The 8,973-nt window shown below is 42.2% G+C and overlaps 1 non-coding gene across 1 annotated transcript; it reads left to right on the top strand.

Annotated features, from left to right (window-relative positions):
* The first annotated feature begins 3,267 nt into the window (after positions 1–3,267).
* Trnas-cga (transfer RNA serine (anticodon CGA)) lies at positions 3,268–3,341 on the top strand. Its single transcript has one exon. It is a non-coding gene; the product is annotated as a tRNA-Ser (tRNA).
* The last annotated feature ends 5,632 nt before the right edge of the window (positions 3,342–8,973 follow it).

The raw sequence follows: 8,973 nt of genomic DNA on the forward strand, positions 1-8,973 counted from the left end.
CATTTGAACCATTTTTTGGATTTCTGATCAACATTAAGCCAAGTGAGCTACCGCACTGGTATATAATTGGCGCTAGCGTCACTTAGACATTGATAGTTTAAATACCTGACACTATGGATAACACTTCTTAAATGAGCGATGACCACCGCAGTTTGGTCGCATAAGACCTTACCTTCCCACTTCTTAAAACTGGCGATGTATCGGTGATCTGTCGATTGCTATGGCAGGTATTTCAAAAGAAAAATGAGTTAATGATAATGTTTTACTGCTTAAAACAGTAAATTCCATGACAAGATATACAATTTTGCTTTATAAAAAGTAATGTATGTAAATTCTTGTGCTCTAGTCTCTTGCATTTCTCATTAATTATTTCTCCTGACTTGAAGCAAATCGTCTCTGCACGGACTAGAGTTGCTGGACAGAGCAAATATTTATTGACCATTACATACTATTATCATTTGCCCAATATCTACTACACAAAGACGACTTTCAAAATATTGACGTTGGTCGTTTATAAAATCACCAACCGGTAACAGCGTTGACGTTGCGCTGTTGCTGATTCGCCAGAAAAAGTATATCATCCAATTTCAGACTGGTAGACGTATTAGCACTGCTCATAGCTGCTTCTGTTTCAGGTATTATTCTTGGTGTCGATACGATGATGGAAGCATACACTCGCAGAATCAACTGTGCAGCGTTGTCCGCCTCTTGAAAAGTCCTAAAACCAAGTTTTTTAAACCTAGGATATAATAATTTTTCAGATATATTAGCAGACCGTGCATTAAATGGTTTCAGCCTTTCATTCACTGATTTAATCAAGCAATCCTGAGCACTTCGTGCTTCATTAGTTGTTAAGGTGTTTTACAAGTCTGACAACTTTATAGAAATATCTCTTGAGCCATGCCGGCTTTGCGGATATCGATATTTGATCAGAGATGCTAACCTCCTTTCGGAACTTGTGTGGGCCCGTCGTGAGGTGGTGCGGTAGGGGACGGATCGGAGGCGAGCGCAGGTGAGTTGAGTTGTGAGGAGGAGGGTTGGTACCCCGGTCGGTGAAAAGGTGTTACGAAAAGGCGTTGTACAGGCGACAGTTGTAACGGCTGTCTTGAGATGATCTGTGCAGTCAAACACTTGGTGGCCGTTAACCGATGACATTTTATTGGGACATTGCGGAGGCGATCTACTTCTCTGTTAGTGTTGGACGACTATTTCGCTGAACTGATAAGGTGACATTCTATTTCTTTCACTGCCCACGCACTTTTGCTTTCCGTATTGCAAGAGTAGCTCACCCGAGACAAACTATTAGTGAGTGCTCAGTTACGAAAATATGTTAGTAGTCCATGTTGGGGCCCGACGCTACGCAGTTTTTTGCACCATTCTGATCGAATTGTTGTTGCTTGGTATCTAGTAACGTCGACGTTCTGCCTTACCATCCAAGCTGTGGGGTTTGTTGTGTACAACTAAAGCTGAGTGTTCAGTTTGTTACAGACAATATTGTGGATCTTGAACTGTATGTTGTACCAAAGTACGCTAACACCGTGAGATACGGGTGCGGAGGTTTGAATATCGGCATCCGGGAAGTGAAGTCGGACGCACCTAACTGTACTATGCACCCTCGGTAGGGCCGATAAATCGGGTCCGAGCGGCACAACCAGGTGTGGCCCGTGTTGCCTGCTCCCCAGGACTTTCATGCCTGCACTTGGCCGATGTCTGATGTATATTACTGCGTGCCTTTTAAATGAATACATTTGGGCAAGGTTTTAAAACTATCTGTAAGTGAGCTTATGATACCTCTTTGGGCGTGCAGTGTTTTCTGTTTTCCATAAAAAGGTATTACCTGTCTCATTTGAAAAGTTGTTACACATTTGTTAGTAAGTAAAGCCAACTGATAGGCTTCATGTATAAATGTCCTCTGACTGGGAGTTTATTATAAACGTTATTTCTTCACTATTTGTTAATACAAAATAGTTATTCACAATTCATATGTAAAGTTAAATTTTCTTTTAAGTGAGTATATTTGGCCGGCCGCTGTGACCGAGCGGTTCTAGGCGCTTTCAGTCTGGAACCGCGCGACCTTAGGTTAGTTAGATTTAAGTAGTTCTACGTTTTAGGGGACTGATGACCTCAGATATTAAGTCCCATAGTGCTCAGAGCCATTTGAACCATTTGAGTATATTTGGGCAAGATTTTGAAACGCAAAGTGAACTTACTGTAACCCATTCAGCATTTTTTTTTTTTTTTTAGATATTGAAAGGTATTTCTTTCTCATCTGAAAAGTTGTTGTACTTGCTTTGCTATCGAAAGCTAACTGATGGGTTTCATGTTTAATGCAGACATTATCGATTAATCGATTTTAAGTAACTCTTCCTGGTGCGATGTTGTTAATAACGCGGTTTGTCGCCTCCCACAATACAAACACGGAGTTTCTTTTTCATATGTGCTCCGTGGCAAACATTGCGTGTGACTCACTTCTAGGAAATTCATTCGGTTACGCGCTCGCTTTCAGCACTTGCTAAACACGTGTGCGCGCTGCGCAACACGTCACCACAAAGGCCATGTCAGTACCTGGGCAGCAGACAGGCTGGCTGTGTCATGCTCGAGGAAGATCTACGAAATGAATTCTCAAAATGAATATCTCTCAGAGCAGAAGCAAATATGAGTATCTGTTGCACTACATAAGATGCAAGTTTCCAAATAACAATTGCTCGTAATGTAGAATGAGTTGTGCATACGAACTTTTTTTCACTTTGCTTTCAAACTTAGCTTTGCTTTTTCTCAGGAGTTCATTGAGTAAATGACCAATGATTTTGGTATCGATATATCTTTTAATAACCTAAAGCGAATTTAAATGAATAATAGTCATTTTTTTCTACATTTTCTGTAACAATGAACACCTTCATTCCTTTAGAATTGTATGGCGTAACTTACAACAAACTTTATGGGGAAATATACGCACTTTGACGCAATTCTTATAATATCTAATTGTTTAGGGACAATTTATAAAATTGATGTGGGTGAAAATAGCGACTGATTTCTCTGATCTACAATTAAAACTATCCTGTTTAATGCAATTTTGTCATATGATGGCATGGTTGGAGACGGTGGCTGTTATTTGAAGACAAATGTTGATGGTGTTGAGACAGCAACCAGCCTCAGATTTATTTTCAGTTCCTTTATTCAAAAGGTACTGGAGAGCTTCTGTAAAGTTAGGAAGGTAGGAGACGAGATACTGGCAGAAGTAAAGCTGCGAGGACGGGGCGTGAGTCGTGCTTGGGTAGCTCAGATGGTAGAGCATTGCCCGCGAAAGGCAAAGGTCCCGAGTTCGAGTCTCGGTCCGGCACACAGAACTTGTAGGGCACCTGCGCTGTCATTGTCCTAAGATATTATACCCAAGCAGGGTCCCTTTCCTTTCCATGCAGTCACACGAGAATATGAAATGTGATTAACTATTTACTGCCAGTCAGTGTGTTTGCGAAAATCTAGGTTGTCTAAATTTTCTGCCACAGTAACTGTTCATTCTTGTGTTGTATAACAGAAGCTACTTAAAGTAAAATTTCACTGGCAAAAGTAATAACTAAAGATACAGCACAAAATGGAGAGTGCACAATTTCATTTATTCTGTTTTTAGCTTAGCGAGTGACTTCTGCTGGCTTGGTATGTGTTTCATTGATATTTTAAAAGTAAAACCAATTGCTCACTTGCGTAAAGTAAATTCAGTTCAATATTTCAATAGTCAAAAGTAAACTACTTACATTTTTCTAAATTTTGCATTACGTTGCACTGAGATTACGGAAAGTTATTTATTTTTTTACATAACAAAGTTAAAGTTAAGCCAATCATTTATTTAACCAGTAATTTCAATTAACGTTACTTTCAAAATTTAGTATTTCAGAATGAGTGACTGCAAACTGAGTGCTTTCTGATTCATTTATTTTCTCCTGAACTGAACTGTTGTGCTGTGAAAAAGTGTGACAACCTTCTGTTGCCACGCCAGTGATTATTTGCTTAAAATTCTTTGCCATTACCTTTCTCAAGATTCTGGAGATTCATTGCCCGAGCGGGCTGGCGACCGTTCATCTTTCTTTCTTTTTTTTTTTTTTTTTTTTTCCTCAGTGTTTCCTTCCTGTTATCAGTGACTTTTGTAGTAAATATTACGTGGTACCCTTCTGCACCCTGTATGGCTCGTGAGCGATTGCACTAAAATCCACCCATTTCAAAATTATCTTCTAAATTTAACTTAAATATAGAATAGATTCTTCCTTCAGAAGAGTCTGATGTGCACTTCGCTCGAACTAACCGTTGTTATTTTCCTTCGGTAACGACAGCCTTATTCACTGTAAAATTTCATTAGGAATATGCGATCACGGTCCGTTATATCGCAATCCAGTAGGGCAATTAGGAAGGGGGAGGTCACAAACTCACTACGTCCAATCTGAAAGGCAACTAACGCTCACGACCGATGCAGTGCGTGTTTAAAGCAAAGCTGAGTTGTATCCTCGTATTGGCGTTACTAACACCACTCCTACGCGACTGGCGCAAAATCTGAATAGACGTCGTCTTTTATATGTAGATACACGTGAATCAACTTTCATTTATCTCGCACAACTTCTCCTTAGTTTGAGAGTTTTCTTCCATCAGTTTAAATAAACGTAGATGCCCTTCTCGTTTCTGGAGACAACATGTTGCTGTGTCGCCGTCAAATACAGAATCCACCAGAAAAATGTATACACTCTTTGTAAAGCTCTATCGAGATATCGATATTGTTGTTCGATATCAGTTACGAGTGTGTTGTAGTATGGTATTTGGCACAACAGACGCTAGTACTTTCATCTCGGTATTGAGAAAACAAGATGGCTCGGCACGCTTGACATTCGAGCAACGAAAATGTATTGTGAAGTGGTTTTTCATGTTTGATAATGCCGTTTAAGTGCAACGTCAGTGGAGCCGGGAGTCTGAAACAGAACCACCAACCCGCCTAACAATTAAACGCATCATCGACAAGTTTGAATTGCATGGAACGATTTGTGATATTCACCAAATAAGGTCAGGAAGACAGCGTACAGCTGTTAAGTCCTGCTTCGTCGGCTCTCGTGTTGGAAACGTTAGTTAATTCTCCACAGACGTCTGCTACGCTATGTGCACGTGAAGTAGGGGTTAGCAGTACAAGTGCACGAAGAATTCTGAAAGCTTCAAAGTGGGAAGTTTACATTCCACGATTACTGCACGCGATTAATGATGACGATCCTGATCGCCGATTGCAATTTTGCGAATGGTGTCAGCAAATGGTAACTGATGACGAACAATTTGTGACGAAGGTCGTGTGGAGTGACGAGTCTCGATTTAAATTTAATGAACTCGTGAATCGGCATAACAGTGTGTTCTTGGCACCGGAAAATCCGCTTGCGTTTTTTGATAAAGCGGTCAGTCTACCACGAGTTCATGTGTGGTGTTGACTATCATCTAGATGCTTTGTAGGACCCTTCTTCTTTGATGCTACTGTCACTGGAGAAGTGTACCTGTAAATATTACGCACATAAATTTTGCCAGTCATATACGTGCGCTTTATGAAGGTGATGAAGAGGTCTTCCTCCATTAGGACGGGGCGCCAGCACCCTGCCACCTGGCCGTACGAGCTTTCCTGGATGACAATTTTCCGGGGCATTGCATTGAACGAGGGGTTCCCTCCACGGTCGCCAGGTCTAACATCTGTGCACTTTTACTTGTGGGGAACTGTGAAAGATAGCGTCTATCGACGGAAGCCACGCACGCTGGAGGAACTTCGCCAGATCACAGCGACATGCGCAGCGCTCTCCACTATAACATAGACTGCTGTAGTTGCGGCGACCGCTCGCCGTCCTGTTATGTGAATAGCGGCCAACGGTGAACGTTTTGAACATTTAAAGCAACCATCCGCTACTCCCGTCGGAAGTTCGAGTCCTCCCTCGCACGTGGGTGTGTGTGTGTCGTCCTTAGCATGAGTTAGTTTAAGTTAGATTAAATAGTGTGTAAGCTCAGGGACCGATGACCTCAGCAGTTTGGTCCCATAAGACTTTACCACAAATTTCCAATCTTCCAAAGCAACCATGTGGTAAACTGAAGGTTGTACAACATGTGTGACCAATTGTTGTTGTTGTGGTCTTCAGTCCTGAGACTGGTTTGATGCAGCTCTCCATGCTACTCTACCCTGTGCAAGCTTCTTCATCTCCCAGTACCTACTGCAACCTACATCCTTCTGAATCTGCTTAGTGTATTCATCTCTTGGTCTCCCTCTACGATTTTTACCCTCTACGCTGCCCTCCAATACTAAATTGGTGATCTCTTGATGCCTCAGAACATGTCCTACCAACCGATTCCTTCTTCTGGTCAAGTTGTGCCACAAACTTCTCTTCTCCCCAGTCCTATTCAATACTTCCTCATTAGTTATGTGATCTACCCATCTAATCTTCAGCATTCTTCTGTAGCACCACATTTCAAAAGCTTCTATTCTCTTCTTGTCCAAACTATTTATCGTCCATGTTTCACTTCCATACATGGCTACACTCCATACAAATACTTTCAGAAATGACTTCCTGACACTTAACTCTATACTCGATGTAAACAAATTTCTCTTCTTCAGAAACGCTTTCCTTGCCATTGCCAGCCTACATTTTATATCCTCTCTACTTCGAACATCATCAGTTATTTTGCTCCCCAAATAGCAAAACTCCTTTACTACTTTAAGTGTCTCATTTCCTAATCTAATTCCCTCAGCATCACCCGACTTAATTCGACTACATTCCATTATCCTCATTTTGCTTTTGTTGATGTTCATCTTATATCCTCCTTTCAAGACACTGTCCATTCCATTCAACTGCTCTTCCAAGTCCTTTGCTGTCTCTGACAGAATTACAATGTCATCGGCGAACCTCAAAGTTTTTATTTCTTCTCCATGGATTTTAATACCTACTCCGAATTTTTCTTTTGTTTCCTTTACTGCTTGCTCAATTTATAGATTTGTGACCAATTATAAAATTTAAAATGAGCACATAAGTAACACTTTTCGTTCCTTAAAGTGTGTACACATTTTTCTGGCGGACTCTGTAGCACAAAGACTAGACGCTGCCAGCGGGCTAAGGCGCCAGGCGCACTTACTACTCATGAAACGAGTTCTGTAGGTAGCTCCGTCACAAGGTGGTCGCGTAGAGACAAATTATTTCCGAGGTATCAGGGTAGTGTAATATCTTTTGTTTTCAGACTACTGACACTTTACGCAGATGTAAGTGTGTGTGTGTGTCACTTCCAGCCAGGGCAGGAGTAGGTGGGTGGCGAGTAGCGGTTGCTGGTCCAGTTTGCCTGGCCCCAGTGCACAGTGGCGGTTAGCTTCAGTATCAGCGGCAGCACAGATCGCTATCTTGATGCTCAGTTGGCCAGCTTGTGACGTCAAGGCTGGGCCGCTCCCAGTTGATCACTGTGCAGTAGAGCCAGCTGCTATAATGGAAACAAGGACTGCAACTGCAGGTGTGCCTCCTGCTCCCAGCGTGCTGGAGTACAGAGCGTTTGCACACTCACTTACACACACACACACACACACACACACAATACAGCGTGGGACAGAATAAAAAATGATTTTGTAAAAGAAATTCAATCAATTTTTTTTTTCCAAATTGTACTTTCACCAGCACAAACTGAACAAAAAAGCCTTGAAGAAAATTAAGTAAATGCAGTTCCAGTAATATGACGACCATTATTCTTCCGGACGAGCGTAGAAGCTATTCACCACATTCCATAGCATTGCCAGTGGGATCTGAACTACTTCCTTTAGGTACCGGTCTTTCAGCGCTTCAACCGTTCATTGTTCACTTTTCCGCGTGGGTGGTTGCTCCGTGTTGTTGATAAAAAAAATCGTTTTCCAAAATGTGCGCGTTTCTCTGTGAAATCACGATCACAGGTCGCCTAGATCGTCTTTAAAAAAAGTAGTGCCCTATGCCGCCTGATGAAGACACTGCACACGACACAATAACTTTTGTGGGATAGAGAAATTGCCAAGACTGTTATCTAGGAGTCACGCCACGTCAAAACTTAAAAGCTCCTCTTGTTGACGCAACCAATGAAATGGAAATGAGTCTCCTCACTCATCCATAATTTGTTTGCAATGACTTCGTCTTCATTAGTTAAATTGATCAAAACTCCATAGAACAATCTTCGAACTGTTTCTTTGCATAAGCGGTTTGGATAAAGTAAGGAGTATAGTGTAGATCGTTGTGTAAAATCCGTCAAACCGTTCTGTGGGAAATGACAAGTGCAGGGCCATGCCAGCGAGCTGAGCGACGACGGCTTCCTTCGATGGCATTTCTTTGACACGCCCGATTTTTCAGGAGTACGCACTGTTTCCCAGGCTTCTTTACCCTCATTGACGCAGCCTCTTCAAAGTCCTTAACTCACTTTTTAATTGCACAGGAAGACAGCACCTGTGGATTCCGGTTAATTTTGAAATGGTTACGAAAAGCACGACATATATGCACGTAAGAAATACCTTTGCGATAAAGCGCTTTGGGAACGTCTGCGCGATGCTGAGGCGTCCATCGCTCCCTAGCTTCTGAAAGATAACGTGACAGCGACTTGGCCGACTGCATCCGCATCACCTTCTATCAGCTGAGCACGATTCTCGAGCTTTTCAGAATCATCTGTTACTCTGGGCCATCCTGCACTGATGCAGTCTAGTTCTTTGCAAGCCGCTACGGCGACTAATATTGCTACCCACTTCTAACACATAACTGCCTGGCCGCGATTTAGTGTTCGTCGTGTGCCTGCTGTGTTCGCCAGACCTGGCTTTCGGTATCCAAGCGATTACGCGGAATAAGGGGTCAGTCTCCCTCTAATACTCTCTGCCCATTTCAAGATCGAATCGTTCCCGCAGGATGGTCAGTGCTTACCTGTTGGAAATCGAAATTGAGAAATCAGGAACCAGCTTTTGCCCGGAGAGCACTTTTAACA

Source organism: Schistocerca serialis, chromosome 6 (genome assembly GCF_023864345.2).
Source record: "Schistocerca serialis cubense isolate TAMUIC-IGC-003099 chromosome 6, iqSchSeri2.2, whole genome shotgun sequence".
NCBI lineage: Eukaryota > Metazoa > Arthropoda > Insecta > Orthoptera > Acrididae > Schistocerca > Schistocerca serialis.